Raw genomic sequence first — 16759 nt, forward strand, 5'->3', positions numbered from 1 at the left:
TGAATTTCTTATAATGCCATTTGGTTTGACTAATGCTTGATGAAAAAAATGTTTAGACCGTTTTTAAATAGACTTGTTGTGGTATTTATTGATGATATTTTGATATATTCCCGAGATGAACTCGAGTATGTTGTACATTTAAGAATTGTTTTGCAAACTCTGCGAAATAAACAACTATTTGCTAAATTTAGCAAATGCGAGTTCTGCTCTGAAAAGTCAATTTTTTGGGACATATAGTGTCGGCTGAAAGCATCAGAGCTGATCCGAGTAAAATTTCTAGAGTTGTTGATTGGAAACCACCGAGAAACATATCTAAAGTTACAAGTTTTATGGCATTAGCTAGTTATTATTGAAGATTCGTCAAAGGTTTCTCAATGATAGCTACACCGATGATGCGACTATTATAGAAAGATGTGAAGTTTGAATGATCTGATAAATGTTAGCAAAGTTTCAATCAGTTGAAAACACTATTAACTGAAGCACCAGTTTTGGTTCAACTTGAATCGGGTAAAGAATTTGTGATATTTAGCGACGCATCTTTAAATTGTTTAGGTTGTGTTTTTGATGCAAGAAGGCAAAGTAATAGCTTATGCTTCCAGACAGTTAAAGCCGCATGAAAAGAATTACCCGACACATGACCAAGAGTTGGCAGCTATCGTGTTTGGGTTGAAAATTTGGAGACACCATTTGTTTGGCAAAAAATGTCATATATTTACTGATCACAAAAGTTTGAAGTATCTAATGTCGAAGAAAAAATTGAATCTGAGACAGCGTAGATGGCTCGAGCTATTAAAAGATTATGAATTGATCATTGATTATCATCCGAGAAAAGCAAACTTAGTTGCTGATGCTTTAAGTAGAAAGTCCTTGTTTGCTTTGCGAGCAATGAATACACGACTGACATTATCTGATGATGGCTCGATCTTATTCGAGTTAAAAGCTAAACCGATGTTTTTACAGTAGATCTATGAAACTCAGAAATGTGATAGTGAGTTGCTAGTTAAACGGGTTCAATGTAAATTGACTTCTGATTCCAAATTTCAAATAGGACTTGAAGATTATTTACTGTTAATAGGTACATTTTGTGTACCGAATAATCCAGAGCTTATTAAGAGAATCTTACATAAAGCTCATAGGGTAGCTTATCTGTTCATCCGAGAAGTAATAAAATGTATGCTGATTTGAAACAGATGTACTGGTGGCCGGGAATGAAGCGTGAGCATATCAAGATGTTTGATATGTCAGCAAGTTAAAGCTGAACATCAAGTACCTTCAAGACTATTACAGCCAGTGATGATACCGGAGTAGAAATAGGATCGAGTTACTGTGGATTTTTTATCGGGGTTACCCCTATCACCAAGAAATAAAGATGCAATTTGGGACATTGTTGACCGTTTAACGAAATTTGCACATTTTGTTCCGGTATGTACAAATTTCTCCCTTGATAGATTGGCTGAGTTATATGTCCCTGAGATTTTCAGATTGCACGGAATGCCAGTCTCCATTATTTCGGATAGAGATCGAAGGTTTATATCACAATTTTGGAGAAAGTTACAGGAAACTTTTGGTACACGGTTGCAATTTAGCACTGCATTTCACCCCCAGACCGATGGTCAGTCCGAACGTGTGATTCAGATTCTCAAAAATATGATTCATTGCTATAAATTAAAGTTCGAAGGGAACTGGGAGAAATATTTACCGTTAGTCGAATTTGCGTATAATAACAGTTTTAAGTCAAGTATAAAAATGGCACTATATGAAGCTCTATATGGTCGTAAATGCCGAACTCCATTATACTGGACTGAGCTCAGTGAGAAAAAGATACACGGGGTTGATTTGATTCGTGAGACTGAAGAAAAAGTGAAAGTGATTCGAGATAATTTGAAAGAAACTTCGGATCGTCAAAAATCATATGCGGGTCTTAAACGTAAAAATATAGAGTTCCAATTCAGCTACAGAGTATTCCTGAAAGTTTCACGCTGGAAGAAACTTCTTCGGTTTGGTAGCAAAGGAAAGCTAAGTCTGCAATTCATTGGGCTATACGAGATTACTGAAACAATCAGACTTGTTGCGTACCGATTAGCTTTACCGTCAGAACTAGAAAAGATTTATAATGTCTTTCACGTGTCTATGTTACGACGCTGCCGATCTGACCCTTCACATGTTATCTCCCTGACGAATGTCAAGATTCAATCTGATATGTCGTACAGTGAGGAACAGATCAAAATTCTGGCACGAGAGGTGAAAGAATTGAGAAACAAAAACATAGTCTTAGTAAAAGTTCTCTGGCAGCGTCATGGAATAGAAGAAGCCACCTAGGAACCCAAGGAAGCTATGAGAAAGCAATATCTGAACCTCCTTTCTAGTAAGATTTTCGAGGACAAAAACCCCTTTAGAGGGAGTTGTAACAGCCCGCTTTCATTGAAATTGAAACAGTGGTTTCCAAACCATGAATCCAAAGTCGAATAATTTATTTTATTATTATTTTATTGCCTACAGCATGATAGAAGTATCGTATAAAAGTTTCATTTAAGAAATTTTACCGTTTACATGCTTAATTTGATAAAAAAAAGACTAAATTGCATAAAGTGCAAAAGTTAAGTTCTAATGGTTAAAAGTATTAAATAGCTATAGACCTTTAAAGTGGAAGTCCTTATATGATAATTAGACCATTTATGAGTTAGTGGAAGATGTTGGCTTGACAATTTTGTAATTATTAGAGTTAGTAAAGGTTAATTAGCAAATAAGTAATTATATGTTAATATTAAATAAAACCAAATTAATTATCGTTTTGTATCATCTCTTTCAACCGATTTTCACAAGTGAAGAAACCATTTTTGGAGACCTAGGTTCGACAAGCTTACTTTGTCTAATTAGGTATGCATTTTTGTTTCATTTTTAATGATTTTTATGTTTTCGGGATCTTGTATCTTAATTTAGCTAGCCCGAGGACTAATTTGTGAAACTGTTAAACTATTAGGGTTTTACCATTGATGAATATATATGAATTTTGAATTTTTATGATAGAAAATAAATGGTTGTTGTTAGATAAACAACATTTGTAAAGGAATTTTTAGTGAAATTGTCAAATAGGGACTAAATTGAAAAATAGGAAATATTACATGGTGACATTGTGAAATAATTGAAGTATAGTGCATGCTAAAGACCTATTTGATATTCGGCCATAGTGGGTTGTGGTAAAGTTGTGTAAATTTCCATTTTTATGAACTAGGGACTAAATTTCAAAGAAATTAAAAGTATAATGGCAAAATGGTAGTCTTGCCAAAAATATCTGTTGAACTAAATTGAATCTAAAATATATTGAATTGGGTTAAATTTATCTGTATAGATCCAGTCAGACCTCGTACGGAGTTAGATCGAGGCAAAGAGAAAATCTCGGATTAATCGCCTTATATCTACGTATACTCATAGAGGTAAGCTCGTGTAATTAAATTGAGTAATTATATGTTTTAATTGAACTATATGTATATGATTTGTGTAATTGCCATATATAAATATCGATCGCATATCCGATGACGTACGGTGATTATCAAGTCTCATTTGAACGTTAGGAATTTGTAGGATACAAATGACAGGTCATTAGAGATTACCGATTCTCAGATCGTATCAGCTTACCAATAGCAACTCGTGAGAGCTTACCTATTCTCAGCTTGCATGATCTTACTGATTTACAGCTTGTGAGAGCATACCGATTCATAGCTCGTAGGAGCATACATGTACAGGAATTGATAGATTATAGTTTGGCACACTATGTGTGAGCTATCCCCAGTATCCAACGATATTCTAAATGGTTCAATAGGAAATGTTCTGTTATGAAATGATATGAGTTCGATACGAACTATTACAAGTATATACATGAAATATATGGAAATGATATTACATGATATATTGAAACATGAAATGGATGATACGTGTATATGAAACTTGCTTAGTGGTTATGTTCATCCATGTTTATTGGCTATTATATGTGTTTTACATGGCTAACATGTTGGTGAACACGTGCTTAGGAATTTGGCCAAATTGAGTTGGGATATGCTATGTTTACTTACCTAAATTGTGACTAAATTGTAAGTTAAATTCTATGCTATACAACTTACTAAGCTTAAATGCTTACTCGGTGTATTTTTCGTGTTTTTAGTGAATTGGAAGCTCGTTTGGGTTGGAATTTTGTTGGAGCTATATCACACTATCTATCGGCTCACTCGATACTTTCGGTTGGTTTAAGTTTCGTTATAATTATAACAACTCGTTTATGGGTGAAATCAGAACAGTGGTTTCGGTACCACAAATCTGAAGTAGAAATATTTATTTTATTACTATTTTAAGGTCTACAGTATGATAGAATAATTGTGTGAAAATTTCGTTAAGAAATTTTAACAATTGAGTACTCAATTTGACTCGAAGAACTAAATTGCAATAGGTGCAAAACTTGAATTCTATAGATTAAAGGTGTCTAATTGCTATGAAATTTTAATTATAGGTCATTAAATGGAAATTAAACCATTATACTTTAAGGTGGACAAAACTGGGCATGGAGTAACTGAATTTATAAAGTTTAAATGATGGGTAAATTAGTAATTTGGTAAATAAAGACAAATTAGCTGAATAAAATATGTTCATCTTCATCAATTTAGTCCCCCTAGCCGAAATTTTGAGGAGAAGACATAGCTAGGGTTTGGCCAACTTTCAAGCTCAATTGTAAGTCCGTTCTTGTCCCGTTTTTAATGATTTCTATATTTTTAAAGTCGTGGTAACTTGATCTAGCTATTTCAAGGACTAATTTGAGAGAAATATAAAGTCTAAAATTTTACCCATGTTGAATATGTTTGTGTTTTGATGACTGATGGTAGAAAATGCATGTTAGTTGTTAGTTAAACAACATTTGTAAAGTGATTTTCGATAAAAAGTCAAATAGGGACTTATTTGTAAAAGGTTATAAAATATGTTGAAAAATGTGAATAAATGAAAATTTTGGATTATTATGAGTAAGGGTAAGGTTTGGCTAGGCTTGGGTTATAAAGAAATTGAAAGCAATTCATTTTACGAGCCTAGGGACTAAATTGTAAAATGATGAAATGTTAGGGGCAAAAATGTAATTTTTGCCATAATGTGTTTTTGGACTATACTGAATAATGTGATGATGAAAAAAGTTAAATTTTACATTTTAGATCAAGAAAAATGAAGTTCGGATCTAGATCGGGGGAAAAACAAAATAATTGACGAATAGATTCCTTTTGCCGTTTTTGCGTCCGAGGTAAGTTCGTATGTTAATAAGTTTTGTTATCATTGTATTTTTAAATGCTTTAACATTGCATAAATTGTATGAACGACTTACGGACATGTTTGATGATGTTTTTGGCAAGAGAAATCCCAATCGAAACTTAGGAATAGAGTAGGATACAAGTGACATGTCACTAGGGTATTATGTTATGTGATCCGGGTGCTGGTCCTGAACATCCTACCGATGGCTGAGTATACCGACGTATGTTGCGGTTACTTGACAGCTTGTGTGAGTAGCATCATGTAGCTATGTCTTAACTGACAGCTTGTGTGAGCAGGCCCATTGATGGCTCGAAAGAGAGCATATATGTGTTATGAGATAGAGGTAGCAATGGCTACATATGTGACACTATAACATCCCGAAATAGGGCTTAGTCGAAATAGTGGTTTCGGAACAACAAATCTGAGGTCAAGAAATTATTTTAATATTATTTTCTGTGTTATAGTATGATTATATGAGTGCATGAAAATTTTGGTGAATTAATTTTAGCGTTTGTGAGCTTAATTGCGAAAAAGGACTAAATCGCATTTACTGTAATGAAAAGGTGATATTGATTGTGGTAGCTCAAGTCTAGATTGTGTAATGAGTTTCATTTACTGGTAATCTTGATTTCTATTGGGATTAGCAAGAGACCATATGGTCTGGTTAAACGAAACCAGTTCATAGAGAATTTTGATTTGTGTTATAAAAGAATCATAAAAGGGTTGTATGTTCGACTTATTCTGTTATTAGCATGAAGGGATTTCTCGAACTATTAGTGATTGATGATTGAGGGTGATTCGGTTATTCAATTTGTATGGATTACTTGCTCGAAAGGTTAAATGAGATATTTATGTCCGAGTCTATTTTCAGGTCTAGGAACGATATTTCGTTTCTTCATGGTAAAAAGACAGGTAGTCTAAATAAAAAAAATGCATATTTTAGAAGACCATGACATGAGTTAAAATGGTTTGGATTGAAAAAGTTATCGCTTTCATGGGAAATTAAAATGGTCTATTATATGCTAGCAGAGTTTTAAATGGTTGAAAGTGTTGTTAATCAAGGTATTAAATTTAGTTCAGCTTAACTCGGTCAGAGAGTTCTCAATTTATCAATGATGTGTCATTAAGTGGATTATAATGTGTTTTGAGACTATAAGACAATGTGATAGATTAAAATATCCGATGTCATGGATAGAGATCTGAGTCTGAGGTAGCATAAGTGACTTGAGCTATTGAAAGATTTCAAGTTAGTCATTGTTGATCTTTGAGAAAGGTTAAAAGCTGTTACAAGTGTTTGGTTAAGAAAACCCCGTTTACTTTGAAAATAATGGTTACACAGTTGAATTTGTTTGTTAAGAAGATCGGTCTTAGCCGAATTCAAAACTAAAAACTAAAATTTCATTGCAGGCTTGTGCAGTTGAGAAAAGTGTTAGTGAATTGTAAGCTAAACGAGTACCATGAGGGTCGACATCTGGTTGTAAATTTCAGGTCAGACCTGATGAATGATATTATATTAGAGTAAAGATTTGTGTAACAGAAAACCCAAAACCTATGCAGAAATGTTGCAAGAAAACTAATAGAAATAATGTATTAGTGATCGAGTTTAGGACTTGACATCTCTGATTTTGTGCATGAATATTTGGGGTAATAACATAACTAAAGCCGAATATCAAGTGTCTTCAGTACTGCTTCAGCCAGTGTTGGTACTAGTGTCATGGGTTGCGCATGGGAGCCCGCAACCATGACACATCTATGCGATCCATCAAGAAGGAAGGAGGTCATTTGGCCCAATCGGACTAGACCGTTGCTTGAAGAGATTGAAGGCCCATCTACAAGTTAGACAAATATGGAAACATGATCTTGAAAGATATGATTTTATAATCTTAGAGATCTTAGATATGATATGTAATCTTATAAGATATTATTTTATAAGATTACATATCTTAGATAAGATAGGTAATCTTAGAAGATATGATTTTATATTCTTAGATATTTGATTGTAAATACCCTTTAATCATACCCGTTGATGTACTTGATTTTGTACCATTGGATTTGGAGAGGCTCAACTATAAATAGAGGCCCCTTCCCTCATTGTAAAGCGCTTGAGTTTTGAGCAATAAGAATTCTTGAGAGCATTCACTCAAACTTTTCTCTCTCTTGTGTTCTTATTTTCCTTGGCTTGTTCTTGTCTCATTCTTCTTTCATCTTGTTGGCTTTGAGTTGCTTTCGCTTGAGTTGTGTTTTGGGAAGAATTCTGTTGAATCCTGCTTTTGTGGAAGTTAGGCTGACTTAGGCGTTTTTGGAGTAAGAAACTACCTAAGGCCGCACGGATTGTGAGGCAAGAATCCTAAGTCCGTGACAGTTGGTACCAGAGCGGGTTCGAAAGCACTTTTGAGATATGTCAAAAGAAGTTGTTGATCAGAATGAGCCAATGGAGACCCGTGGGAGGGCTAGAAAGGCTAGTCGATCGAGGGATATGCTGTCGAGCTTAGAAATTCGAGTGGTTAATCTCGAAGAGTTCGTTGGTGACATGAAAGAGACACTCGAAGTGGTCCTGACCCGTATGGAGGAACTGAGGGAAGATAGTAAGGAGTTTGTGTTGGACTCCTCGGATCCACTTGGACAAAAACCGGCGGGGAGGGACGAAGCTCTTGAGGCCTGGCGATGCTATGAAGGAAGAGATTACTGAGCTTAAGGGGGAGCTCAGAATCTGTAAGGCTACCTTGGGAAGTGGGATGTTGGCTTCGAGACCGAAGCAACGTCATGTGGATGTTCCAAAACCCGAGAAGTTCAAAGGGATTAGGTCCGCAAGAGAAGTGGACAACATCCTGTGGGAATTGGAGTAATATTTTCGAGTAATTGGCATTGAGGATGATGCCAACAAGGTAAACACCGCTTCAATTTACTTTTCTGATGTTGCTCTCTTGTGGTGGAGATGTAGGTCCACGGATGAGAAACGTGGAGGAACGACCATTGGAACTTGGGAGGAGTTCCAAAGAGAGTTGAAGAAGCATTTTTATCCGCAACATGCTGAAAAGGAGGCTCGTGCTAAGTTGCGTCAGCTTACGCAACAAGGCACTTTGCTCGAGATTATGTTAAAATTGACGAGTTGATGCTTCAGATCTCAGACTTGAACAAGAAAGAAGCATTCTATTGGTTCGAGGATGGTTTAAAAATGTGGGCCAAGCAAGAGTTGCGTGGCCTAGATATCACCGAATTGACCGAAGCTATGGCCAAGGCAGAAAATTTCTATGATGTTGGGGGAAGAAAGTTTGATAATAATGATTCTTCCAAACCCAAGTCGAAACCCAAAGACAATGGTGGGGGAAACAAGGATCAAAGGGAAAAGAATGACGAAGGCCCAAAGTCTAGTCAAGGTAAGCCTTGGGATAGAAAAGGACCAATGAAGTGCTTTCTTTGCCAAGGCCCACATAGAATGAGTGTCTGTCCAAAGAAAGCCGCTTTTCATGCCATGGAGGCACGCGAGGAAGCCGAAGATGACACCAAAAGCCTCAATTCAATATTAGGAGGTTTCGAAGAGAAGTCAAACAATGGATTGATGTTTGTGGACATCATCGTAGCTGGCAGAAGATTGAATGCACTTGTTGATACTGGTGCGTCTGATTTATTCATGTCTAAAGAAATGGCAAAGGAACTTGGCCTTAGAATCGAAGAAGATTCAGGACGAATCAAAACGGTGAATTCAGAAAGCATTCCCATAACAGGTGTGGCAAAAGGGGTGGAACTCAAACTTGGTGAGTGGACGGGCAAAGCGACCATTAAGGTAATCCCACTTGATGATTACGATTTTGTAGTTGGATTAAGTTTACTTGACAGGCTTAATGCGGATATTCACCCTTCTGAGAATTACATGACAATCTTCGATGCAAATCAATGATATATGGTGAGAATGAAAAGAAAGGGAAGCATGGAGGGAAAAACCTTGTCGGCAATTCAATTTGCCAAAGGAGTCCGTCGAAATGAAGTCTCCTACCTAGCTACCTTGAGAGACAATATGGATGATAAATTCGAGGGGGAAATTCCAAAGGAAGTGGAACAGTTGCTAAAGTCATTTCAAGATGTAATGCCCATGGAGTTGCCCAAAAGATTGCCACCTAAGAGGGAGGACCACAAGATTGAGTTTGTTGCCCAATCTTTGAACCACCGATAAGGGCACCATATCGGATGGCTCCACCGGAACTAGAGGAATTGCGAAGCGATTGATAGAAACTTTTAGATGCGGGTTCATTAGACCATCTAAAGCCCCATTCGGTGCACTGTGTTATTTCAAAAGAAGCATGATGGATCTTTGAGAATGTGCATCGACTACAGGGCCTTAAACAAAATCACTATAAAAAATAGGTATCCCATTCCTCTTATTGCAGATTTGTTCGATCAACTTGGTAGCGCGAGATGGTTTACTAAGTTGGATTTGCAATCGAGGTACCACCAAGTGAGAATAGCCGAAGGGGATGAGCCCAAGACAGCCTGTGTAACTAGGTATGGGTCCTTTGAGTTCTTGGTGATGCCATTCGGGTTGACAAATGCTCCGGCCATATTTTTTACCCTAATGAATAAGGTATTACAACCTTTCATGGATCATTTTGTGGTTGTTTATCTTGACGGTATTGTAGTGTATAGTAAGACGCTCGAAGAGCATGTGGGACACTTGGGGGAGGTGTTCCAAACTCTACGAGAAAATGAGCTACATGTCAAAAAGGAAAAATGCTCTTTTGCCCAACGAGAAGTGCCATTTCTAGGCCATATTGTGGGAGGTGGCACGATTCGAATGGATGAAAGTAAAGTTCGAGCAATTGCCGATTGGGAATCACCAACCAAGGTGACGGAGTTGCAGTCTTTCCTCGGATTAGCAAATTACTACCATCGCTTCATTGAAGGCTATTCCAAGATCACTGCACCCTTGACGGACCTGTTGAAAAAGGGTAAAGTGTGGGATTGGGACCTTCAGTGTGAGAAAGCCTTCAACCAAGTGAAGCAAGTGATGACGAGCGAGCCTGTACTTGCATTGCCAAATTTTTCAAAGACGTATGAGGTACGCACAGATGCTTTAGAGTATGCGATTGGAGGGGTGTTGATGCAAGATGGGCATCCGATTGCTTTCGAGAGTCGAAAGCTTAATGAGACGGAACAGAGATACACGGTCCAAGAAAAAGAGATGACGGCAGTGGTGCATTGTTTGCGCACATGGAGACACTATTTGCTGGGTTCCAGGTTTGTGGTATTCACTGATAATGTTGCAAATAGCTATTTCTTAACCCAAAAAAAGTTGTCCCCCAAGCAGGCTCGTTGGCAGGTTTTCCTAGCAGAATTTGATTTTAGAATGGAATACAAGCCGGGGAGTGCCAACATTGTGGCCGATGCACTTAGCCAAAAAATGGAATTTGCAACGATAAGCCAACCTAAGAGTCCCTTATTAGAGCGCATTCAAGAAGGACTATCCCATGATCCCACGGCCAAAAATCTGATGGAGCTTGCTAGAGATGGAAAGATGAGGCGATTTTGGCTCGAGGGAGAATTGCTATACACTCATAGGCAACGTCTATATGTGCCTCAACATGGGAATTTACGAAGGGAAATCATGAAGGAATGTCATGATTCAAAATGGGTTGGCCATCCAGGAATACAACGTACCTTGACTCTATTGGAGGATCGATTTTATTGGCCTCACATGGGTGATGATGTGGAGGCCTATGTGAAAACTTGTTTAATATGCCAACAAGATAAGGTTAAGTTGAAAGCCCCTGCTCTTTATCACAGGCTTGCCTAAATCTGATGGATTTGCAAGTATTTTTGTTGTGGTGGATAGGTTTTCGAAGTATGCAACTTTCATCCCCGCAACCAAAGAGTGTCCCACTGGGGAGGCAGCTCGCTTATTCCTTAAGCATGTGGTGAAGTATTGGGGAGTACCACAGTCTATCATCAGTGATCGAGATGGGCGATTTACGGATCGGTTTTGGATAGAGTTGTTCAAGTTAATGGGCTCAGACTTAAACTTTTCCACTAGCATGCATCCCCAAACTTCTAGGCAAACCGAACGAGTGAATGCATTGTTGGAGACGTATCTTTGGCACTATGTAAGTGCGACACAAAAGGATTGGCCAAAGTTGTTGGACGTGGCCCAGTTTTCGTACAACTTACAACGAAGTGGGGCAACGAACCAGAGTCCGTTTGAGATAGTGACGGGGCAACAGCTGCTTACACCTAATGTGGTTGCAACTCGTTATGCGGGACTAAATCCAGCAGCTTATCGATTTGCGAGGGATTGGCAAGAGCAAAATGATCTAGCTAGAGCTTGTCTACATAAGGCAAGTAAGCGCAACAAGAAGTGGGTGGATCGAAATCGAAGGGACGTGCAATTTCAGGTTGGTGACCCAGTTCTTGCCAAACTACACCTAATTTTGCGACATGATGGGTTACACAAAGGACTCGTTCGGCGGTATGAGGGGCCATTTTGAATTGTGAAGAAGGTAGGCAAGGTGGCCTACAAGCTTGAGTTGCCTGAGAAGCTCAAAGTTCATCCAGTATTTCATGTGAGTATGGTTAAGCTATTCCATGAAGTTGGAGAAGACCCAAATCGGAGCAAGTCTGAACGAGCACCAATGGGGGTAAAAGTCGCCTATGATCGAGAGGTCGAGAACAATGAAGCTGATCGTGTGGTCAGACGTAAGTACTACCGACCGCGGCGTGAATACTTGGTCCGATGGAAGGGATTCCCGGATATTGAGATGAGTTGGGAACCTGCTGAAGCCTTGTGGCAATTCCAAGACAAGATAGATCGATACCATGCGGAGGACGCGACGAGGGCATCACTAGATTCGGTGGGGGAGAATGTCATGGGTTGCACATGGGAGCCCGCAACCATGACACATCTGTGCGATCCATCAAGAAGGAAGGAGGTCATATGGCCCAATCAGACTAGCCCATTGCTTGAAGAGATTGAAGGCCCATCTACAAGTTAGACAAATATGGAAACATGATCTTGAAAGATATGATTTTATAATCTTAGAGATCTTAGATATGATATGTAATCTTATAAGATATTATTTTATAAGATTACATATCTTAGATAAGATAGGTAATCTTAGAAGATATGATTTTATATTCTTAGAGATTTGATTGTAAATACCCTTTAATCATACCCGTTGATGTACTTGATTTTGTACCGTTGGATTTGGAGAGGCTCAACTATAAATAGAGGCCCCTTCCCTCATTGTAAAGCACTTGAGTTTTGAGCAATAAGAATTCTTGAGAGCATTCACTCAAACTTTTCTCTCTCTTGTGTTCTTATTTTCCTTGGCTTGTTCTTGTCTCATTCTTCTTTCATCTTGTTGGCTTTGAGTTGCTTTCGCTTGAGTTGTGTTTTGGGAAAAATTCTGTTGAATCCTTCTTTTGTGGAAGTTAGGCTGACTTAGGCGTTTTTGGAGTAAGAAACTGCCTAAGGCCGCACGGATTGTGAGGCAAGAATCCTAAGTCCGTGACACTAGAATAGAGTTGAGAAAAAGTACTATAGAATTCCTATCGAGATAAATCATGTCTCTAGAAAAGAGAAGTTTTATGTGGGTTTATGATTGAGTAATTGACGAGATCTGTAAATTATTTTAGCATGTACAGAATTCTCGTTTAACAGAGTAATTGAATTGCTTGTGTTTGAAGTTGTCAGATTTCATAGAAAGCTTTGAATGCGTGCTTGTGTTTTGGCACCGCATTTCATTTTCGGTTTGATCGGTTAAGATTTTTGACAATATGTTTCCTTTCCATGTTTCAGAATTTAAGAGTAATTGAGAATTGAATTCGTTAAACTATTGGGTCGTACGAGGAAATATAGTATAAGGCCAGTGATGTACTGACTAGCTTCACCATGCGAATTTGAGAAGATTCAAATGCGTTATGTGTATATGTGATATGACGGTACGGATCATACCTTTGCGGATATGAGTTTTTCGATATAGATCAAGATTTAGTTAATGTGTTGTATGATGAAGAATCGTTCATGACTTTGGTACGAAAGATTGAAGTGTTAAGAACTAAAAGTTCAATCTTAGTAAGGGGGTTCTCTAGTAATGTTATGAATAATAGAGCCTATACGAATACCACCACATTTTCGGTAAGACTTTCAAGGACAAAAGTCCCTAAGAGGGAGAATTGTAACATCCCAAAATAGGGCTTAGTCAGAACAGTGGTTTCAGAACCACAAATCTGAGGTCAAGAAATTATTTTAATATTATTTTTTGTGTTATAGCATGATTATATGAGTGCATGAAAATTTTGGTGAATTAATTTTAGTGTTTGTGAGCTTAATTTCGAAAAAGGACTAAATCACATAAAGGGCAAAAGTTTTGTTTTACTACCCAAATATGTTAAATAGCTAGAGAAACAAAATTTGAGGTCTTTAAACTGCAAATAGGCCATTTAGGGAGTGATGGCCGGCCATAGGGGACAAGAAAGTTGAAAAGTCAAATTTGGTGAACATTAGGTGACTTTTTTTGGTAATAAAATAAAATAAAGAAAAAGTGATCATCTTTTTCATTTCTTCTTCTTCTTCTACCAAAAATGGCAGTAAACATGGGGGTTTTGAGAGCTTAAAGTTTCCTCCACTTAGTTCCCTTGCAAGTAAATGATTTTGATGGTCATTTTTTTATGACTTTTGTATTTTTGGAACCCTTATAGCTTAATCTAGCTAATGGGGGATTATTTTGCAAAATGGTTGAAAGTCTAGGGTTTTTCCATGTGAATATTTATATTGTTTGCTGAATTTTTATGGAATGAAATAAGTCATGGTGGTGTAATAAACAACTTTTGTGAAGTGGTGTTCATGAAAAACACCTAAAAGGACTATTTTGTGAAGTCTCTAAAATAGTTTGAAAATGTGTGAAATAATTGAAATTGTGATTTGCTATAGTTATCAAAAGAATTCGGCTAGGCTTGGTAAGGGAGGAAATTTGATTAAAATATATTTACGAGCCTAGGGGTAAAATCGTAATTTTTGTGAAAGTCTGGGGCAAAATGGTCATTTTGCCAAAGTATAAATTATGAAATGTATTGGTTAATATGATGATTAAAGTAGTGAATTTTATCATTATAGATCAATAAAATCGATATTCAGGCTTAAATCAAAAAGTAAGAGGTTATGGACTAAAATGGAGTAATTGGCCGAAATTACATTCGAGGTAAGTCCGCGTGACTAAATAAACATGTTATCCATGTTATTGTTATTATAGTTGAAATCTATTTTGCTATGGTTGTATTGAATTATATGTTGGCGGAGTTATGTATGAAAAAGTGATGCCAAATGTTAATAAAATTTTTGTGATGATTGAATACATTGGAAATTTGATGGGATATGATATTCCATTGAAACGAGTAACTTGTATGTAAATAATGCAACTTAGTCGCATTTATACATTGAATATTTGATTATGTATATAATGCTTGAATGCACCTATGAGTAATATACGGTGAGATTTAATATGGTAAAAACTCCCGGTTGATCCCTAGGAATAGATCAGATATCCTTGCCGTGGCATTTGGGTGTTATGGATGTGTGCTAGTGTAAGACATGTTAGGGACATGCATCGGCCACATTATGAGAGCCAGTGTAAGACCATGTCTGGGACATGGCATCGGCATTAAGACGAGAGCTAGTGTAAGACATGTGTGGGACATGCATCAGCCTCGATATATACAAGCTAGTGTAAGACCATGTCTGGGACATGACATCGGCATTAAGACGAGAGCTAGTGTAAGACATGTATGGAACATGCATCGGCCTCGAGATATGCAAGCTAGTGTAAGACCTGTCTGGGACATGGCATCGGCTTGACATGTGTCAGTGTAAGACCTGTCTAGGACATGGCATCGACACCGATAGATGAGTGTAACACCCCGTACCCGTATCCTATGCCGGGGCGGAATATGAGGCGTTACCTAACTTGAACTCATACTTACAACCAATTCCGAGTCTTCATAACTTGGAAAATTTAAAACTTTCTTAAACTTATCAATATATTCTTAACATGGGCTTACGAGGCCTAAAACACACATAAAAAATCATTCGGGACCAATCCGGGTCATTTTGACAACTATAGGAAAATGTCACTTGACACAAGGGCACACGTCCGTGTGGGTGGGGCAACATGCTCGTGTGACCATTCCAACATGGCCGTGCTAATGGCACGTGTGTCTCACATAGCCTAATAAAAATAGGGACACGCTCGTGTCCTTCACCCGTGTGGATTTAATTCTAAATGCACACTTATAGAGGATTTCACACGGCTGGTCACACGCCCGTGTTCTTCACACGGCCATGACACGCCCGTGTGCTAGACCATGCCCTTCACAGGGTCGAGACACACGGTCGTGTCTCTGCCCGTGTGTTTACTATCATGCATACTGACTTGAAATTTTTACGTGCAGGGGACACACGGCTGGTCAACACGCCCATGGTGCTGGCCATGTGTAAACACATACCTGTGTGTTTACCCTTGTAGACAAAATCAGGCTATTTACCAAGCCTCTTTGCCACCCTTACTTACACAACCTACACGAAAGCAACCAAAACAAGCACAAGACTATTTTATGCAAATAAAATTAGCCACAATAGATAACATTTCATTTGTGCAATCTACTCATCCATGATCATAACACCATTTGAATATATCAAGATGAATATTAGCCATCATTCAAAGCTTAATACAAAATGAGGAATTTATCCCAAGCCAACACATTTGGCTAAATTAATAACAACACAAAACTCAAGTCTAGTTCCCTATACATGCCATATTCAAAAATATAAATCAAACTATACTGAATGCTTCGATTGATAGTGTGATGGATATCTCTAACTTCCGTTGATCCTTGAGCTAGATAGACGGCACTATAAGAAAAAGGAAAGGAGAAGGAGTAACCATAAAGCTTAGTAAGTTGCATATAAATAATTATACAACAATACTTTGCCATTCATCAACAAGTATCATAATACACAAGTGGGCATAAGCAAGACTTACTCATCAATACTCAATACACATCATATAGCATATAATGTGGCTCACATTTTATACATACCAAATAGATACCTGTATCACTCATGACACGGTTATACTTTCCTCATTAACTAGAAATCAAAACTTCTACCATTGAACCATTCGGAATGCTATCGGATTTACCATAGCATCAAACGTGGGGTAAGATGCCGATGTTGTATCCCAGATACTATCTTACACTGGCTTATATCTCAAGTCAAAGCCATGTCCCAGACATGGTCTTACATTGACTATCATCTCGTAGCCGACGCATGTCCCAGACATGTCTTACACTGGCTTACGTCTCGAGGCCGATGCATGTCCTAGACATGTCTTACACAGCACTTGTCTTAATGTTGATTCCATGTCCCAGACATGGTCTTACAGTAGCTCTCGCAAATGACCCCATCGTTATGGCATGAATATCCGATTTATTT

The sequence above is a fragment of the Gossypium arboreum genome, chromosome 8, assembly GCF_025698485.1.
Source record: "Gossypium arboreum isolate Shixiya-1 chromosome 8, ASM2569848v2, whole genome shotgun sequence".
Lineage (NCBI taxonomy): Eukaryota > Viridiplantae > Streptophyta > Magnoliopsida > Malvales > Malvaceae > Gossypium > Gossypium arboreum.